Genomic DNA, 22329 nt, shown 5'->3' with positions numbered 1-22329 from the left:
CAGTGTTTATAAGTTTGTAGCTGCATCTTTGGTATAATCCGTCTTTTCTCTGAATAGTTTCCTGCTTCCTTGTTGCAGAAAAACAGAAAAGCACATAGGGACAGTGCACTGTCTTTTCAGCAGGGCTATATATTGACTTTCTAACAACTTGTGATTGTGTTTTACTATGCTTGTGATTGACACACATTTGCTGTACAGTGTTAGGTGGGAAAATCCATTTTTTGCTGTTGGAGCTTTGCATCCTAATTTGTATCTGTCCTAATTGTTGGGCAATGCAAGAACATCAGCATAGAGGTACTTTCTGTGATTATCTAATCTTGTAAGCTGCCTATTTACCTGCATATTCAATTCTTAGAAAAAAGTGGTATTTTGTGGTAATATTGTGTAAGTCAGTTGAGCCCAATTGGCTTAGAGTGCAGTTTTTTCTAATAGCGCAAGGAACAAAGCACAAAAGGACTTATTCCATAAAAAGATTGATAATGCTCAAGTGCAGCAAATCAGAATTCACTCATCTCAAGTCAGACCTGTACATGATGACTGTTGATTGCTTGTTATGAGTTATTGCACTTAGGATTTAGCAGGATTTCTGTAGAGAATAAAGATAAAGTGCAGCACCCATTGAACCTAAGCAACATCACTGTGCCTTATGCAGGCCATAGATGGGTCGAAAATCGGCCAATTTTTGCACCGTTAATGGGTTAATTGGTCGGCCGCTTTTCTGGATTTTGTCAGATTTTTTTGATCAATAAAGTTCTTTTTACAATAAAAAATCTGCGCATGAGCCGTGACCTGCAAGAAAAAAAATAAAAAGAAGAAGAAAAAGAAGAAGAAAAAAAATAAGAAGAGAAAGAAGAAAAAGAGAAAGAAGAAGAAGAGGAAGAGAAAGAAGAAGAATTCCAGTCCGCTATTATATTTAACATGAAAAAGTATTGCGGTTGCAACAGTGTATCTATTTGTATCCTAAAAAATCATCTGTATCCGAAATGGATACAAATAGATACAGTGTTGCAACCGCAATCCTTTTTAATGTCAAATATAATAGTGGGGCTCTCTGCGGGGACAGAAGTAATTAAATACCAGCCGTAGACGGGAATCGGCTGATTTTTTTTTTACTGATGGTGGTAACTTCGGCCTATTGAACGACCGATTTTTAGTTTTGTTGTTAAAAAAACGTCCGTTTTTCTCCCCATCTATGGCCTGCATAAGTCTAACCTTAGCGAATTCTGATTGATTACCACTTGCCCTCCAGAGGATTTACCCCCCTTCCTGACCAGGCCATTTTTTTTGTGATACGGCACTGTCTTACTTTGACAATTGCGCGGTCATCCAACGCTGCACCCATTTGAAATGTACTTCCGTTTTTCCCCACAAATAGAACTTTCTTTCAGTGGTATTTAATTGCCTCTGAGTTTTTTATTATTTGCTCTATAAACAAAAAAAGACTGACAATTTTGAGAAAAAATACAGTATATTTTTCACTTTTTGCTATTAAACATGTCCAGTAAAAAAATTTAAAAAATCAAATTTCATAAATTTAGGCCAAAAATGTGTTGGACTACATGTTTTTACTAAAAAAAAATCCAATACGTGTAAATTAATTGGTTTACGTGAAAGTTGTAGTGTTTAAAAATGGCAGTATATATATTTAAATAAATAATACATAAATAATAAAAGTAAATAAATAAAAATATTTTTTTTTCTTACCAGTAATGGCGGCAATCATCAACTTATAGAGAGACTGCATCGGGCATTCTGACACTGTGGGGAACTGACTTGGTGTCACTGATATCCCCAGTGACACTAATACAGTGAGCAGGGCTAATATAAAGCACTGACACTGTGCTAATGGCACTGGGAAGGAAGGGGTTAACATCTGGGGCAATCAAAGGGTTAACTGTATGCTGTGTGCTGTTTTACTGTGTGCTGTATGTGTGCTTTACACTGTAAGCACACTGTTCTGTATGGCTCTGCTATACAGAACCATACAAAGCAGTGTGCAGGAGCTGACAAGGTAGAGATCTGTGCTGCTTATACACAAGTCTCCCCCCCATCGGTGATACTCGGCGATCGCCAGGTGCTGGCGGGGAATCACCGGCTGGGACTCGGTGATTGACAGCCAAGGCCGCGATTGGCAGGGCGGGTAGGGCATGTGCGCACCCCTACCCAGTACTGCAAAATCATGTATATATACATGGTTTTGTACAGACAGGCCACCCTGTAGCAGTATTTCTGCTATAGGGCGGCACGGAAGTGATTAAGGAGTTTTGACAGGTTTGCTTTAAATGCTGTATGTTTATAAGCCTAAAATTTATATCACTGAGACAAAAATCATATCTAAATGAAATGCTAATTTTAAGACCTCATGCACACTGGACGTTTTTCAAGTTACTGCTGAGGGTGTCTGGCTTTTTTTTTTTTTTACTATCACTAAACTCCCCTGCATGTTATCCTATGTGTCCATGCAGTGTTTTGTGGCAGGAGAGCTTAGAGGCAGAAAAAAAACCCAGTGCAAGGGCATCCTTGAGTTAGCATTAAACGTATAAACATGCCTAAACACTAGCCGTGTTCAGCGCTTGAGCGTTAGTTTATTTCAGTGGCCAAAATAAATTATTTATTCTGGCCAATGAGAGTAACTAACTCCCAAACACTTGATGCGTGTAATTGTGATCCCCATTTTTACACACATCAGGCTGCTGGTTTCTAGGGGAGTTTAAATTAAATGTCAGTGTGCATGAGCGCTAAACCAAACTTATCATAAGAAGTTTTGCTACACATTTTCCTATAACTGGAAGTGTTAGGATTGTTATTTCTCAGCAGCAGTGTTGCCAACCCCTCGAAGTGAAATTTACTGACAGGATGCCCAAAATTTACAAACAGCACCAATTTTTTTTTTTTACAAAATAAATAAAATTTACTGACAGAGCCACCTTTTTTACTGACAAAGTGCATAAAATTGCAGCTTTAAATGCAGAACCGTGCAAATATCAATATTTAAGCTATAAACATATAGCTGGTACTATTAGTAATGTGCTTAAGCCAAAACAAAAGACAAAAAACATATTTCTCCATTTCCATTAAAGTCAGGTTAATATACCCCAGCCATTTTGTCACCTGCATTCCAGCTAGAAAGATTTCCCTTCAATTACATTCCCATAGACAATTGGCCACCAACACCGAAATTAAGGGGAAATCCCATGTAGCCACCAGGATCAATAGAATAGAGGATCCTTAATTTCTGTTCTGGATTTGGTGGAATGGTAAACGGGGCAACTAGAGGGTGAATCTCCCCAGCTGGAGCACATAGACATCATTAAAAACTGACGTAGCAGTTGCCAAAGATTCAGTAATGCCAATGCATTGTTCAAATAACAATTTGATATAAGAGATGGTTAGAGGCTCTGGATAGGGTACAGGAAATGATTAGAGGCTGCAGAGAGGATATAGTAGATGGTTAGAGGCTGCAGAGTGTGGACAGGGTACAGGAGATGGTTAGAGGTGACAGACTGTATATAGTGGATGGGTAGAGGCTGGGGGGAAGATACTGGAGATGGTTAGGGGCTGTGGACATGATACGGTTAAAATCTCACCACTGCCTGTGCCTGACTGCTGTGGTCGTATTGCCCCTCTTCTGCAGCAGTATGTAATTTTTACTCCTCCTGTCTCACACTGCCACTGACGTCTCCCGCTGAGACCCCAACATTTACGGAAAGGCAATTTACGGATGGTTGGCAATCCTGCTCAGCAGCAGTGGTGGTAAAGGTAACTTTAGGCATCAAAAGGGGTCTAGAATTTGGTATTTTATTATATTTATGAGCTTGCTTTAAGAAAGCACAATTATTTAAAGCTATTGGAGGATATTTTAACATGTGTTCATGCATGCTTTACAGCTCCCTCCTACATGTCTTTCACTGCTCTTAAAACCTTTTAATGCTTTGTTAAATCTCAGCCCTATAATGCATTCTCTTAGCTTTTCAGTCACTGATCCTCATCTGCTGATTCTTCTACTATCTGACAAGGCACACGGTATTACTGCAAGGCTGTATGGGTAAAGTTGAGTATATTTTGCTATGCTATGTCCTTTTAAAAAAACACTCTCATATGCTTTTTAATTGAACGTAATATGCACAGTAAAAGAGTATAAAAACATACTACAGAGGAAAGTACACACTACCAGCAACAGTAACAATTGTAGTACAGAATTCAAATTTCCTTTGTTTTATACAGTTAAATGCAGTCATAAACAGGTTACATTCTGTTTTGACATCAGAACAAAACGTAAAACACATAGAATAATAGAGTGAAAATGGTAAAGAGCAGTAATTTGGAATGTAAAGGAAGGATCACTCAGCAATGGAACCTCTGAAGGTTAGGTGGGTTAAGTACTATATATATATATATATATATATATATATATATATATATATATATATATATATATATATACTTAGGGGAGGGTGGAATGTGTTATAGGTTGTGTTCAGTGCCATCGACTGTAAGCTCATGATGGCTGGGTGTCAGAGAGTCAATGACTCCCCATCTCCATGGTCACTGGTGACCAGTTTTATAGTATACATTGTTTGGCCAACAACATACAGCTATACTCAAATTTTCTAAGTGGTGTTTCCTGAGTCATACCAGGAGAAAATTTAGCATTGGTTTGAAACAGGACAAGAATTGGTGAGAACGTTTGATATCTTTTGAGAAAGTAGATGCATCACAAAAATTCAGGATAGTCAGCCATTGCCAAAGAAGATGATTAAAGTCAGGTTTTGCTGTGTTGCATTTGGGGCAAGCAGCAAGACATCCAGTGGTTTGTGTCTGTTTTTGGTGCGATGTTAAAGGTATAGCGGACACTGTATTATCTTATATTGCATTTCCTGCCAGGTGTCACTAATTATATATGTATTAGTGGCATTCCAGGACTGGAGATAATGAGGTCAAAGTCTAAATCAGTCCTCAGAATCAGGAAGGTGGCCTAGGTCTTGACATGGTGTGTAGAAGACTGCCTCACATAGGAAAACATAGATCCATGGAATGGGATTTTGGATTTGTTTTGGAGATAGAATGTTATATATGGTGTTATATAATATGATCACTGGGTATACATCCAATAGGCTTTCAAGATGTCTGGTTATGTGTACATAAAACAAGGTATGGTAGGAAGGGATGACATACCAGGCATAAAGCAGGGAGAATAGAATATTCTTTCCATCAGAATCTAATAGGTCTCCTATACATTGTATTCCTTGAGCTGTCCACTGGGCAAATAATTTAGTTTCTCTGCCCAACAGGAAGTCTGGGGTAGCTTGTACATATATGTATAGTGATGGCACTTTTTTGTAGTTCTCCAAGTTCCATCCAAGTTATTTTATAAAACCTGAATAATGTTCCATGGGCTGGTGAAACATGAAAAATCACATTTAAGTGGGTTTACATGTCATCGGCCATCAGTAAAGTCAATTTCTGTCTGAAAGTTGTTAAAGGCCAAATCACAGTGTGAAGAGGGAAGATGAGCTGTGGATTTATGTTGTTTGTCCGTTAGAGGGACCATATTGTAATCTTCCCCCCAACTATTAAGTGGGTAATATGATTGCAGTGGGTAGTTTGCTGTCTTTGAACGAGGAAGGGCTAGAAGTGTTGGGGGCATGTTTGTTGTATATTTTAAGAATCGTTGTAGCAAACGTAAATGTGAATGAGGACCATCACCCCACTGTTGGGTCTTGCCTTTGTGTAAGAAGGTTACAGGCCAAGATTTAATTGATCAGAATAAATTGTGGGGATCTAGCGCCGGTGGCCCTGAGTTTGTGCAAAGTCAGGGCCCACACTTTTTGTATGTATGTAAATTCATTTTCATGGAGATGGGTCTTCTGCAGTAGGACTACATCAGCATGCAGCTTTTTAGGGTAACACAGGATTTTAGAACTGCAGTCCTTTAACTTTGCATGTTCAGAAAAGGTATATAACTGGTTAAGATGATTATCATTCAAAAAATATGGAGGAGGTGACTTTCCAGCAGGCCACATCCCCAAACTCTTATGGGTCATCTCACCCTCTGAGATGCTCAGTATAGTGTCACGTAGTTGAGCTTGGAAAAATAGCATATAAAAGGACAACAACCTTGATACAAAACTGGGAAAATCTATTTGTCCTGTTCAGACATATTTTGTTTTCCAGTGTAAACAATGAACAAAACCAAGGTTTACCAAAGGGTTAACAACCCCTTTTGTATCGAGGGCAGTGTGGCTTTCTGTCATACAGCAGGGTTCTCTCCCATATGTTTGGGTATAGGAAGAAAAGGAGAAAGACAGTTCAGGTTACAGATTGGGCAAAAAAATGATCTTTTTCCACAAAAAGCAATTGTGGATCTTCAGACTGGTAATAGTGCATTGTATTGTATATCTTTGTTATTGTATTTGTCTTTATTATTAAGTGTCTACTTTCTTGAGTATGTTGTATGCAAACAAAACAAGGGGATCCCCAAATATATATAAGGTGAATTTGATCTGCTTGTTCACTAGCTGTTGACATATGCTGACAAAGAACTTGCATTGTCTGGTCACTTCAGCAGAGTAGTCTGAGAAGACTAGCACTGTGTGTTCGTTTGAGATCAGGTATATGTGGTTTCAGTAAGCTCACTGGATTTTAACGTTCTTAGTCCAAATTATGGGCAATGAGCAGGTGTAGAGTATTGTGATCGGGCCTTAGTGGGCACAATCTGTGAACCCTGCCATCATTAAAGGAGCGTATAGTCAAGGGCATATGTGATTATGTTTGTAATAGTGATGCTGGGTGCAGTTACTAAAAACAAGTCATACACATGCACACAATCAACATGCAGTCGTGCTGGTACTTTTATTCAGCATTTAAACCATTATATGTTCTATGCATTGTGAAAGACCAACTACCCAATGAATACCTGCCCTGGCACATCATAGCATTCACCCGACACTCCAAGAAATAACAGAATCCAACTGCAATATTCTTGCACTGTCAAAACCTCCACTTTTATCACACAACACACAGGAGGATATATCTTATAGCCATCACAATCTGCATAATAACACACACCAATAATAATGTGAGCATTACAGCATGAAATAGACACATCATTTCACAGCGTCACAGCATAGAATTAATACATTACCGAAGCTATGTGGAAGCTGGGAGGAACAAATCCCATTGGGACCAAACTGCCCAGGGAGTCACAAAGAAGCCATAGGCGCAACCATTTGATGAGCCCATATAGCCTTGGTAAAAATTCCAGCGTCAGAGCGTCCTCTGGCCACTAGGGGAGCTTCCACTGGTCTTCCTGGACCTTCGCCTTATAAACCCTTTTTCTGGAAGCAGTCCAATAGTGGGACACACCCACTACCGGAGGGGCTAGCAGAAGGGTTCTACTAGGATAACAGTCATGTTCAACCACCATATTCGTTATCTGAAAAGTCACACTTTTGCTTCTAATCTACCCCAAAACCTCTTTTCATCTCCCCCAGATTTCTAACTTGCATGTCCTTAAACAGGTTTTTATCTCCTAATGTGAGGTTACTAGATGTCATAAACACTGTTCATTTCATAAACAAGGTTAAATCTTGCTCTCAGCAGAATATCTTGTGACTCTGTTTCTTTGGCTAAAGAAATGACATCAAGTCACCTCTGATGCCCCTGGCATTTGCGCAACAATGCTTTATTGTAAACATTACCCAAGAAACAAAGGGTCCAAGGCCAACACATTTCATAGGCATTACAATGTTAGAGAAGAATTTCTTGAGGTCTGCTACCTTGTAGTATTCTGGAAGCCCCACATAACATAAACTGTTCTTTTCAAGCAAGTTTAGGTGTGCTGATTTTGTCAGATATTTGTTCATCATTGGATGGAAGTTTTCATGCCTATAGTAACATTTTTGAATCTGATCACTATGCACAATGCCCAGGAAAATAACAATTGGGGTCACAAAAAAGACAGACTGATACTGATATCAGTTTCCCTAAAAAGAACATTAACATGCCATTCAAGTTATATTTCTGACATTGAAACTATAGTTTATTTTTCCAGAACTGTCACTATTTTGGGTATCAAAGCATGTCATAATCACAAAGCTCAAGAAAAAAGTCTGTAGCCATACTTCCCTCTGTGCAAACATTACAGGAAACACCTGATATGACCAAGTTACAATCTACCCACTGTGCAAAATTCCTAGTTAAACCTTTTATAATGCCACCATTTTCTCTTTATAAAAATAAGCTTTGAAGTACATATTATTAGCAAAGTCCAATTTACTTTTTTAATCATGCTATAACAATCTTGTAGATTACTGAAATTGATAGCTTATTTGATTCTGGAGCAGCATACAGTAGTAGAAAAATTTGTCAGCAGGATGTTTAATGAAAGCATAGAAACACAGAAAAGTGACAGCAGAAAAAAGACCACTTTTCTAACCTTATGTCTGAGTATAGATTTATATGTGTCCCAAGCATGTTCAAAATCACCTACTGTTAACCAACTCACTACCTCTGCTGGAAGTCTGTTTCAAGCATCAACTACTTTTTGGTAAAGTAACACTTTAAAAGGCTATTTTTCAAAATTTCCTTCTGCTAGTTTGAGGTCATGTCCCCATGTTCTTGGTCTTAGCTTTGTATTGAATACTGCCCTCCTGAAGCTTATTCATACCCTTTGGGGAACATTTATAAAACACTAACTACCATTCACCAAACATTTCCTGCAGGAGGTTATTCTACAAACTGTAAGTAAACATTAGTGAACTATGATACAAAAAAACAACAAAAATGGTCTGGACACCTAAGGTTCAAAATGTAAAGGCCATGCCTCCCTTTCCCTTCTTTTCTCCAGACTATACATATTAGATTCCAGCAGTCTCTCCTGATATATTTTTTACCTTTTGACTATTCACCAATTTTGCTGCCTGTCTTTAGACACCTTTATCTTTTTTTTTTTTTTGTAAGTGAAATCTTTAGAACTTGACCAGAAAAGCAATGTGTACAATGTACGATTGCAAAAATGCAATTAACTTTTTATAAGGAATATCAAAACTAAACCCCCAAAATATCTATGCTGATTACAAGTCAATACATTATGCATTCACTGACATTTATTGCAATAAAGCATTGGTTGAAGACTAACTGGAACTAACTGGAAAAATACCTGTCATATGCTGAGGATGAGACATCAGAAAATTAGTAGGGTCAAATGGCATTCATTGTGCACATCTTAAATCTAAATGACACAAACTGAATCTGTTATTTTAATTGCCAGTAATGACACTCAACTCTGCAGTCTTTTCCACAAAAAATACAAAAATTTGAAAAATGAAAAAATATATTTACAAAATGTATTAAAGAACAACAATGTAATACTTGATACTGCAAGTACATACTGTAGAAGGTATCTTATTATAACAGGGCTTTGATTCTCTGTGTTGTGTCACCATAGATACCAGATTGTGAGAAGCACATTAACTCTAGAAAATAAACCAGTATGTCAGTATTTCCATCGAGCTAATGTGTATGCTTACTTTATGAAACTCCTTTTACTCAATCCTGATTTACCGAAAGAACTTTAGATCACTTGCATAATTTTTGAGTTAAGCCATCTGACTGTTTCTTATACAGCTTTTTTCCCTTCAGAACTACTTTTCTCTCCATGCAAGTAAAATGTAATGCACAAACAATTTGACACATCAGATGTAGGTTAACTGCACACCACATGCTTTTGTGGAATAACTCAAACTGATCTCAAAAGAAAACTAAATCCACCTAAAAGTGTGCATCGTTTGCCCATGTGCACAAGCCCATAAGAATCCAGTGACTGACACCAGTCCACCGGACTTAACCTAGTTTAAATATTTCTTGAGTACATTGAACTTTTAGATGTGAACAGTGCATGTACAGTGCTCAGCTATTTCTGGTCAGGAAAATAAGTTTACTCAATGATAACATGAATTTATGTAATTAATGTGCACATTCCTATGAACCCAAAAATAATTTCTAAGATACACCGTATGGCTTAAAGGAGCAGGCAAGAAGAAATGTAAAACAAAAGGTTTTCAATAAAGCTGACATCAAGATGAATTTAAAAAATACCAATTATAATTTTGCTCCAGTGACAACATCCTTTAGGATGAAACGCGTCGGATGGAGACTTACCGTTAACATCATCACGCTGGATGCTTTGTACACAATATGCCTTTGGGATTTTATCTGCATATGCGTATATGTCTGCCTTTGTACTGCACCGTGAGCAATCCCCTTCCTTTTTACATGTGTTTCTGCTGAATGATCTACTTCTAAGCTATGCTTGTTGCCTGAGTTATGAGTGAGGTTCATGCTGATTATACCAAATGGCTGACTGCCTCTGGAGTCTAAGTGCTGATCTATCCATCCATCCAACTTTGAGTGGGATTTCCCCCTAAAGCACTGGTAGACTGCTGTTTTTCTTGGTGATACTATTGAGTTATTGTGGATTCACTACTTGGCAATATAAGGGATTATTGGTATACTGTATGTATGCACTTTATTGTACTTTTTTTTATTTATTTAACAGCTAAGCAACACATTTGTTTAATTTATTATAGTTTTGTATCCATAAAAATATATTTATTTTATTTACTAGTATATATGCCTGAATTTGTCCTAATATTGGGCTTCCCCTGTAAAACTGAAACCCTGAGAGGGGTAGGGCCAGTACTCTGAACCATTCAGGCTCTGCTGCACATGTGCTGACTGGTATTTTTAACAGAGTGTGCATGCTGCTTCGGCTGTAAATGTCACGGATCCGATTGTGCTTTCTGACAGAAGTACTTACATCAAATAACTGCAGGTATGGCATTGCATATCTTTTGGTAGGTAAAAATGTTCTCATATACATAGCTCCCAACTGTCCTTGCTTTGGAACAAAGTCCCTCTGTCCATCTTCCCTCCTCATTTGTCCCTCATTTTGGTCTGATCTATATAGTTGTATATAAAATGCACTACTTGGTTATCAAAAAGTGTTTCACGGTGCTAAACCTTTCATCCACTTTCAAAACTGTTGCATTTGTAAACTTCAAAAACCAATACAAAGGAATAGTAGTGGTAAAAACACACTTGTCGGTTTAACCATCATTTTATTTTTTACAATTCTCCTTAAAGGGGGGCGTGGCAGGCTGTGTGTCCTATGCCTACATATATTTGGTAGTAGGTGTCACTCGTTCCCATCTCAGAAATGGGAGGTATGCATATATGTAGCTAAGCTGTGTATTTAGCTGCTTGCCAACTAATTAATATTACTGTGTAATAATTGATTTCTAACTATTGCAATTATGAAAAAGAAAATTAAGTGAAACATTTCCATCAAACCATACTGTATATGTACAGCATTCAACAAAAATATAATAAAAATGATCATATTTAAACAGTTTATTTATTCTCCAAGAATATAGATTTAATCATAGATACAGTATCCAGAAGCTGGATATATAAGACCACTTCAGACTATATGCATGCTCTCAGGAATCATTATATGTAATCAGTATTTCTTTAAGTATCTCTTTTCCAGGTCTCTGTGACATCCATTATTTGATTAAACAGTGCTAAGCTGCTTTCTCAAACATTATACACAGTTTGAATCTCTGCCTGATCTTTAGCTGGGTCACCATAGATCAGCAGCAGTTGGTCACCATATTTCCACTGGTTATCAGGAGCTTGAAAAACTGGTTCATGTAATCTTTTATTGTTTACTGTCCTCCTTTACCACAAAATTACATAGAAATACACATGCTTGCCCTTGTGGCACTGACCTCCTTCCTACTCATTACAGAACTTGATAACTGTTCTTCCTTCCTGAAACCAACCTTTTCCTGCTGTTGGTTAAATAACAAACTAGCAGTGCTTGTCTTGGGATGCATTTTAACAGAATTATTCCATGTCCAAAATATATATTTCTTTTACAATTGCAGAGATAAAATGTTATATTCAATTGATAGTTAACATCAAGGGTGGACTGACAACTCATGGGGCCCCCGGGCAATAGGGGATCATGGGGCCCCTGTGACCTTGCCCAAACTCAAAAAAGCCTATGAAAAAAGTACCAGGGGCATCTCATGGGGCCCCCTACTGACCCTGGGCCCTCGGGCAGTGCCCGAGTTTCTAAATGGTCAGTCCGCCCCTGGTTAACATTTAAAACAGGAATGAAATTTACACATGGGAAGATATACTGTATATACTTGCTGGACTATAAATTGATCACGTTATATATTTTAAAAGTAATATTAGTATTGTTACTATTTAAAGCTGAACTCAACACAGATAAAATGAAAAACTAATTAATACTGTTACATGTTTAAAAAAATCAGCTGTAAATACATTTAGCGTACTTGCCTGAATGTAATTTGTTATCAGCTACTTGTCCTCATTCTTGTCCTTGTCTCCTGTACCACAGCACTATGGACTGGGAGAAGTTGAGTCACTGCTCAGTGCATTCATATGTGCTGTCAAGGAACATACTGTATGCTAACAGGAGAAGAGAAAAGAGAGATAACTTCTAAATTTAAAACCAAATAAATCTGTTGCACTGCTACCATAAACCCTAAATGATAAATAGATAATAAATGATGCATAAATAGTTTCAGTTGCTCACACCAAACACACCATGTGTATTTCTCGATTAACCAAACCAATCTCTGTGTCTTCCTTTGTGGTTATTGCTCGTGTATTCAAACGTGTTCACTCCTCTCCTCCACCAACACCAGTTGTACTCTTACCTTGTGTTTATGACCCCCATATAATGTAAGGTCATAATAAGCGTATGTCCCCTTTAATTAGGTTGCTTTTTTCCTCCTGTGCCTCCACTGCTTCAACAAAGTGATGTGTGGACTCTTCAAGAAGAACCCTTCAGCTCTCCAGCAAGCTTGCATTTTATTATTCTCCGTTCCTCAGTCAATGGCTCAAAGAGAATACAAAGGATCCATAGTGCTTTTTTATTTAAAACACTTTTATTAAACCAACTCAGTGAAAGTACACTTACATTTGCTATTGCACTCAAAGAGCACCCACATGAACAAGCATTAATGCAAAAGATACTGTATGTGTATAGCAAGTACCACACTTTCTGGATTAATAACTATACAATAACATCATCCAAAGCCCAGCCCCAAACAATTAATACTGTTAATAATTAAAAGCAAAAAGCGGCGCTTATACCATATGATCACAAAACCAAATTAAACCTAAAACTAATTGAATAAACAACCAAAGGTCCACATATGCTATGAGTCTGTGTATTAGAAAACCTAACATGTTAATAAAACACCACACAAATAAAAATCCACCTATACTGCCCAGATGCAATAGTGTCCTCTTGCACACCACTAAGCCAAAGGGTTCACCTCATGATTTGAGTGCTCACTCACCAGAATAATTTGACGTCTTTGTTAAAAGAAGGTCTTAGTGCGCTTTGGATTAGGGTTCTCCTCTCCTTCTACTCCGCAAGTGTCTGGTCCCCCAGGATCATCATTAGGGTCTTAAGGTCCACTTGTGACTCTCTCCCATATCATAAATCCAAATGCAGCCAGGAACAGTAATTCTTTATAGTGTAGTATTTATTGTATCACCAAATAGCACAATAAATAAAAAGACCACTCATATTTAAAAAGTGCCTGTAAAGGCCACTAACCTAGACAGCCTGGGTATATCTAAAGGAAACACCGTTGCTTAGCTCTCATTATTGGTTGAATTAATACTGTTGCATATTAAAAAAAAATCAGCTTTAAATACACTATATTACCAAACATATTGTGACACCCCTCCAAATCAATGGATTCAGGTATTCCAATCATCTCCATGGCCACAGGTGTATAAAATCAAGCACCTAGGCATGCAGACTGCTTCTACAAACATTTGTGAAAGAATGGGTCACTCTCAAGAGCTCAGTGAATTCAAGCGTGGTACTGTGGTAGATTACCACCTGTGCAATAAGTCCATCTGTGAAATTTCCTTGCTACTAAATGTTCCACGATCAGCTGTTAGTGGTATTATTGCAAAGTGGAAGCAATTGGGAATAACAGCCATGACATGGTAGGTCACATAAAATGACAGGGCGGGGTCAGCACATGCTGAAGGTCATAGTGTTTAGACCTCTCCAACTGTCTGCAGAGTCAATAGCTAAAGACCTGCAAACTTCACGTGGCCTTCAGATTAGTACAACAGCAGTGCAAAGAGAGCTTCATGGAATGGGTTTCCATGGCCGAGCAGCTGCATTCAAGCCTTACGTCACCAAGCGTTGGATGCAGTGGTGTAAAGCACACCGCCATTGGTCTCCTAGAGCAGTGGAGACGTGTTCTCTGGAGTGAAAAATCACTCTTCTCTGACTGGCAATCCGATGGATGTGTCTGGGTTTGCCGGTTGCCAGGGGAACGGTACTTGCCTGACTGTATTGTGTCAAGTGTAAAGTTTGGTGGAAGGGGAATTATGGTGTGGGGTTGTTTTTCAGGGGTTGGGCTTGGCCCCTTAGTTCCAGTGAAGGAAACTCTTAAGGTGTCAGCATACTGAGACATTTTGGACAATTTCATGCTTCCAACTTTGTGGGAACAGTTTGGGGATGACCCCTTCATGTTCCAACATGACTGTGCATAAAGCAAGGTCCATAAAGACGTGAATGAGTGAGTTTGGGTGGAGAAACTTTACTGGCTTGCACAGAGTCTTGACCTCAACCCAATAGAAAACCTTTGGGGTGAATTAGAGTGGAGACTGCAAGCCAGGCCTTCTCGTCCAGCATAAGTACCTGATCTCACAAATGCTCTTCTGGAAGAATGGTCAAACATTCCCATAGAAACACTCATAAACTTTGTGGGCAGCCTTCCCAGAAGAGTTGAAGCTGTTATAGCTGCAAAGGGTGGGCCAACTCAATTTTGAACCCTACCGACTAAGACTGAGATACCATTTAAATTCATATGTGTGTAAAGGCAGTCGTCTCAATACTTTTGGCAATATAGTGTATATGTAGCCTTGTTTTCTAAATTAAATTAGATAATACCTACTTGTAGTCTCCTACAGTGCTCTTGACTGGGAATGGTAGAGTCAGTCAGGGCTCAGCTGGTTAGCCTCAAGTGCATGTATATGTGCTGTCAAGGAAAATGCTGACAGGTGGAGAGAAAAGAGAGATAACTTCGACAATCTGCTGCTGCTTGGTTATTGTTCAATCACAGACTGCAGGGAGATGTCTTTGCTCTAAAAAAAATCAGGTCACCTACTAGGTTTTGATATCTGGCATTGCTGTGTATCTCTTGGGATTGAACTAGCAAAGTACAAATCCTTTGTTAGGTAAAACATCAACATATATGTACTGTATTGGAATTTTTCCATTCCTTCTTTCACCACCCAATAACACTCACCTTTGCTTCACTCCCCTGCTCCTTGGTTAAACTGTTGTAGCCCCTGAAAACACCTAGTACTTCCACATATAGAGGAAAATGCTGAATTTTCTGCTTACTCCCAAAATGCAGTTTGTGGTCTGAGTGGCCAATCGCCCAATAAATGTTAAACCTTTTTTCTACCTAAATCACGCAGACACCTTGACACTAATTCTTGCACTTAGGCAATGGGGATCTGTTTTTCTATCTACAGTGTAGGGAGACACAACTCTAGTCCATGCATGCAAAGGTTGCTGCATATGATACTGCAAGAGAAAAGAGCCACCCTGAAACAGAAAACCTGGAGCATCAGTCATGTAACCAGCTGAAACTGGAACTTAGGCAAGGATCAAAAGATAAAGAGTTGCGTACTCAGTAATTAATTAAATAGACTGCTGAAAATGATTAAAAAAGAGATATTTAGATCATTTTAATGTAACTGATGCAACCCCAAACCCACTTGAATAATGAATGCTATGAGTATTTGGCTTGTTCGCCTACTTGATGCTAAACTGTAAGCCCATATTCTTTAGTAACTTAGTGAATGAGGTGAAGTTCTGTTGATTTCCATCATTCACTCAAATGCAAGAAAAAAAAAAGTTTTTTATTTTCCTTGCACATAGTTGGGTATTTCTTGCAAGGTCAATTTTTGCTACATCCATTAAGCTCTGGGGCAATTTCCCTTTCAAAGTGAACAGCTTATTTGCCTATTAATTGACCCCATTGTGTTACTTTGTGCTACAGAATTCTCATACAGTACATAGACCTTGCTCTACAGCAAGATCAGAAACTCAGTAGCTGCTCAGTTGTTGAGCTTAGCATTCGACCTAGTCTGCCACCGACATTGTAAACATCGACCAGGACCCACAGTGCAGCTGAAGTCAACAGCATTTTCACTTTAAAGCAGAGCTTAGTCCTTAAAGTGGAACTAAACTCACTATACCTACCTCCTCTCTAATGTTCCAGAGTCTGCAATGGGAACCTAGCTGGCACCGGCATCTTCTCCCTGGCTCCTTCCAGGTGCCAGTCTTCGGATATCTTATTTGGCCTGCGCAGGATGACATAACTCCTCCTTATTTGCTGGAGTCAGTCATCCTGGCACACAGGGACTGCAAAGGCAATGTAATATGAGCTGCCACAGAAGACTGTGAGCAGACAGGTGTGTGTATTGTATTGCATGCAATGTCTCCTCTGCAATAAATAGCCTGCCTGCTTGTAAGTTGTTTTTTTTAAAAAATCCCTTCAGTTCCACTTAAGTGGTTAAGTTACAATTTTTGCCCTGACTGAAATTCTCCAGTAATATGTTGTTCTTGATCTGTGCAACTTTATTTGTGGAATACATAAGAATGATTTTCTGTAGATTGCCTTTTTGCTGTCATAATTACATTCTTACCATAATACATCCAAATTACCAAACCGTGTAATAATGATGATCCTCAGTGCATTCTCACTTTACACTCAGTTGTGCACTCAACAGCTTTCACTGAATTCCTTGCGTGTAATCATATTCCTCCCTGAATTTTCTCACATTGTCAAGTCTCTGCTGTGTTGCTGTTCACGCTGCTGATAGCAGACACAGATTACATATTGGCCATATGTTGTCTAAGTGATCAGATACATTGGTGTGGTCCTATTCTAGACAACACTTCATCCAGCCTGGGAAGCTGCTTAAAGGAGCAGCCTTGAGTGCCTTGCTAATCCAGTAATAAAAGAAGCAAACTATACCTCAAACCACCAGACAAGTTAATCCTGTGTTTTTCATATTTAACCAAGGAGAGTCCTAATGCATTCTCATCAACCCAGATAGAAACATTAGACGTGTGTTGATTTGTTGTTTGCATAGTCTGAATACTGAAGGGTTTATGGTAAATGACATATGTGGAAAGCTGGATATTAGCCAAGTGTACCAGGGATCAGGCAAAATCCAAGGTTTTATAGCTATCAAGAATAGGCTGAACTGCAGTCTCTGTTTTCCTTATTTTACATTGTGGTTTGTGTGAATTACTGTTGACTGCCTGAACTGTTTTCCATTCAAGGAACCCATGAGGATCTTAGTCATTTCACTGAAAGTCAATTGTCAAGGTGGGGTTTGACACAATCTTTTTTTTTTAAGATTCTGTTTATTGTTTAAGCATGTAATAATACATACAGTTGCAAAAAAATATCATATGCAAAGAACTAGTGCAGTCACATGTCCTTACATAATAGCGACTGTACATATTCACACAGTACAGGCCTTGATTTATTTTGCACTTATATGGGATGCAGAGAGAAATAATGGTTGGAAATTGTCTTCAGAGAAAAGCAATGGGATTAGGTAGTAAGAGTAGATCGAGTCCAGAGTCTCCAGATTAAAAACGTTTAGGTGAACCCCTAGAGGTACAAGTTGGTACAAAGGATGAAGGGAGTTGATTGATAGAGTTGGAGGAAGGGATCTTTTCCAAGTGATTACACTACTTTTGCATAGAAATAGAGTGTCCTTTGAATACCATTTTCTTAATTCTTTAATTTCTTGGTATGTAAGTTAACAGAGAGGTTCTCCACCAAACTTAGTAAACAAGACCTGGGGCATTTTACTACTGGAAGACCCAGGGCTGATTCAATAAAACCACATACTTGCGAACAGAAGGCCTTTATCTTGGGGCACAAACAAATGGCATGATAAAAATCTGCTTCCTGAACTCAAGGTGGAGATTGTTTGATTTTTAATTTATATAATCTCAATTGTGTATATTATGTTTGGTGATGGAATTTGATTTGAATGAGTCTGTCCTTATAACAGACATCATGTAGGCGTCCTCAACATCTTACAACTCCTCCGCTATCCATTGCTGAATCACATCATGGACACAATTTTAGAAAAAAGAAAATAAAGGTGCCGCCCTCCTGGATGCTTAAGAGCAAACAATTAGCCAATATTCATAGCAGTTCGATTATTTGTTTGAATTATGAATGCTGAAAGAACAGAAGATCAACTGATGATTGAATGTTGTGCATGCTCTCTTTGAATCCTTACTGAATGTCTCGCATGTTCCTGGCTAAACTCTGCTACACCAGCAGAGACCCCTAAAGCAGGGCTCAAAATTTCAAGTCCTGAGCTACTAGCCAGGCCTTAAGTTACTCGCCAACAGTTGTCCCACCCAACTCCTAATTCTGCCCCTAAACACACCCTTGTAAAGTATCTCATGTAATGACACTGTTAAATGTTTTATAAAGAATAAAGCTACAAAATTAGATATTTAATACCCATCAGGTGTCCTCCTTTACATCAGGTGTCCCATCAGAGTCTCCCTTTATATCAGGTGTTCCATCAGAGTCCCCCTTTACATTAGGTGTCCCATCAGAGTCCCCCTTTACATCAGATGTCCCATCCCCCTTTACATTAGGTGTCTCGATCACAGTCCCTCTTACATAAGATGTCCCCACATGGGACCAACTACTACCACACAAAACTAAACTCTTCTGGCTGCACTCATGAAAGCTATTGCTGGAGAGCAAATTAGGAAAGATGAGGAGGGAGAGAGATAAGCAAGGAAGGAACGAGAGAGAATGGAAGGGAGGGAATGAAGGAAGGGGAGGGAGGGAATGGAGGAAGGACGGGGAGAAAGGGAATGGCAAGGAAGAGAGAGGGGAAATGGATGGAGGAAGGAAGGAAGGAAGGGAAAGATGGGAGGGAGGGTGGAAAAGAATGAAGGGGAGGAAGGAGGGGAATGGATAGAAGGAGGGAGGGGAGGAAGGGAATAGATGGCGGAAGGAAGGGAAGGAATGATGGGAGGGAGAAGAGTAAGGAAAGAAAGGAAGGGAGGAAGGAGGGAAGGAAAGGAAGGAAGTAAGAAGGGGGGGTGAAGGAAGGAAGGGAGGGAGGAAGGAAGGAAGTGACAGAAGGAAGGAATGAAGGTAGGGGAGGAAGGAATGAGGGAAGGAAGGGAATAAATGGAGGAAGGAAGGGAATATATGGAGGACAGGAGGGGGGAAGAAAGGGAGGGAATTGATGGAGGAAGGAAAGGAATGGATGGAAGGAATGATGGATGGGAGGAAGGAGAGAGAGGAAGGAAAGGCAGAACGAATGGAGGGAAGGGGAGGAAGGAGGGAACAGAAGGAAGGAAGAAGAGAAAGGAAAGAGGGAAGGGGAGGAAAGAAGGTTGGACTCACATGGATGGCCCTCAGCTCATTGGCTCAGTAAGAAACATTACAGAGCTGTTGGTTGCTCTGTATGCAATTTCTCGCCTACACTCCTGTCCATCTAGCTTCTAAGGGGCACAAGAGGAGGCAGAGCAGATCCAGCCTCTCTCTGTCCTATTTGTGCGGAGAATGGGGGGAGGGGCTGGGCACTGAGGAGCACACGTGCTCTCCAGAAAGAGAAGTTCAATGTATGGTGGGGGGTGATCAGCGCAGCGGTGGGGACGGTTACAAGCAGCAATTTCCCTGTATGGCTTTCAATGTAACTGCAGGAGGCAACTTCTCCTCTCCCTCCTACGGCTTCCAGCTGCTTCATTGAAAGCTATACAAGAAGATCGCTGCTTGTAACTGTCCCCACCGCTGCAATGATCATCCCTGTCAATTTCACCTGCTGCAATCTAGACATATTCATCCCCATTATATTTCACTCGCCAATGCAAGCAGGTGAGTGGAAATTTTGAGCCCTGCCTTAGAGACTTGTTGGCAAACTTTCCAGTCCTTTGGACTTCTCCATGGTGCTAGTCTTTGAAGGCCTTATGTTGTTATCTTTTGTGTGCCATATTCCTTTAAAGTACCACATGTTTGCTTCATGATCATTCTTGTTATGATCAGCTTATGTTGTAGGATCTTTTTGAGTCAATTTTAAACAAATTTAATTCTGCTTCTTGAGACACAGATCTTTGTCGTTTATGTGAAATATGTGCAGTCCAACTATTATTGTCAGTCCTGGTATAGCTATTTTTTAGAACCCCGACAATAATTGAGTGGACATTTTTTTTCAGGTGAGATATTCATTTTCACCTCATATGCACTCTATTTATTATCAAATCATGTCTGAACTACCTGATCTGGTCTACAGTTTTGCTATCCCTAAGCTCTTTCACAATATAATTTGAACTGTATGTACACAGCATGTACACAGAGACATGTCTGTGAGTCATGACTAACAGACCTGCAGGTCACTAGCCAGATTAAGAGATGATGTTGCACTCTGCATTTGGGGCTGATGTCAGGACTATGGTATAGATTTGTACAAGACTAGAATCCCAATTAGACATTAACCTGGAAGCAAAATACCATTGCAATTTCACTTTACACTGTATTTCTTTATTTTGATTATTCAGTTTGTCCACTGTAAGTCAACAAGACATATTTTTAGCTCTCTTTTCTCTAGGACATTGCCTGTATAATCATTTAATGTTATTGTTATATAGTGTGTGTGGTTTTGTACAAAACTACTGTTTGCATTGTGACCTAGAGGAGATTTGGTTTCAGAAGCAGATAGAAGATTTTTCCGGAATTGCAAGGACATTTTTCTTTTAACCGAGAATTGTTCCATTTTTAGCCCACAAGTGAGGATTCATTTCTTAGAATTACTCTTAACCTCTATAGCACAACAGATCTTCAATACAGGATTGCAGACATAAAATAATTACAGAGATTAATTTTGCTGCCAAAAAAAATGTTCAATTTAACCAGCGGCAAGCGTTGTTATTTTCTTTATTTGATTTTAAAACTAATTAAAAGTTTTGTAATAGTAAGTAATTTTGCTGTTTGGATTCTTTTACACATAGGTGTTTTTCTCACTCTACTATTAAATAATTCAGTTTTATTTCTTGATGCCTGTAAGCAGCACTTTGAAAGTTTGTAATAAACAAGTCAGCCAGCAAAGACACTAATTATATTTGTAGATTTGGGTACTTGTGTTAACTGTCTTTTGGGGAACGAGTTTTTTGCTAGTTGTCATGGAATAAAAGTAATACAATTATTAAAATACTGATAAGCTATATAATGTTTAAATTGTTTTACCAGACTAAACTTTTCACTTTAACATTTTAAAATATCATACTTTCAAGAACTATTTAGAAAAAAAATTTGTTAGAAACCTTTAGAGAAGTATCCTTTTTTACTTCCTGATGGGACAAAGCACAAGTAGTCTTTTATCCCATTTTCCTGAATGTTGGGACCCAGAGCCAAGCTTTTACCAGAAAAGCCCATGAACCAAGGACCTGGCCCACATTTCAGCAAACATTATAGGTTGCCTAAAAAAATGGAACAAAGTACTACATGTACTTTGTCCTATGGTGAACTAGATACTGTACAGAAAACAGTGATACTGCTTAAAGCTGGCAACATATTCCAGGTGGCATAATGGGCTTTTTTACGGGGCTGTTAAATATCCATGATTTGTTTTTATTACTATTTTTTATTTTATTCTATATGTACATCATCAGACATCTTAATGCAGTACAAATGCTGATGAGGAAAACATTCATATAACATAAACAAGAATTCATTTTCATTAGATAGCTGCAGACAGATAATTGACAGTTACGTTCTGATTGATTGTTACTACATATTGCCCTTTACAATAAAAATTAAGATTTTAAATATTTTTCATATTTGACATTGGGGTTTCAATTAATCATAAATGTGCAAAATATTTGCATAGCGATAATAATAATATTTTAATTATTATGTATATAATATGATTGTAGTAAATATGACATTTACAGTTTTGGTTAAAAATTAAAATATACAGTATTTTGCAAGAACCAAATATCAATTTAAACTGTGGGTATTTGGTTTGAAAATGGTTTATTTTAACAATAACTTACTATATATTGAGAAAGTTGGGCTGTGCCCCATCGAAACGTTGCCACTGATTAAACTACATTGTAAAATTTCTCTTGTTGTAAGTCCCGTTAAGTGCACCTACAGCCTGCTGTATAGGCACATACATTATATG

General features: G+C 38.6%; 1 protein-coding gene across 1 annotated transcript in view; it reads left to right on the top strand.

Annotated features, from left to right (window-relative positions):
• XYLT1 (xylosyltransferase 1) overlaps positions 1-22329 on the top strand; it is a 468857-nt gene that overhangs the window by 205012 nt on the left and 241516 nt on the right. The gene's annotated exons all lie outside the window — the stretch shown is intronic.

This window comes from Staurois parvus, unplaced genomic scaffold (assembly GCF_062004578.1).
Source record: "Staurois parvus isolate SC_StPar_1 unplaced genomic scaffold, SC_StPar_1.0 ptg000217l, whole genome shotgun sequence".
Taxonomy (NCBI): Eukaryota; Metazoa; Chordata; class Amphibia; order Anura; family Ranidae; genus Staurois; species Staurois parvus.
This window is presented reverse-complemented; position numbering and strand designations above follow the sequence as displayed.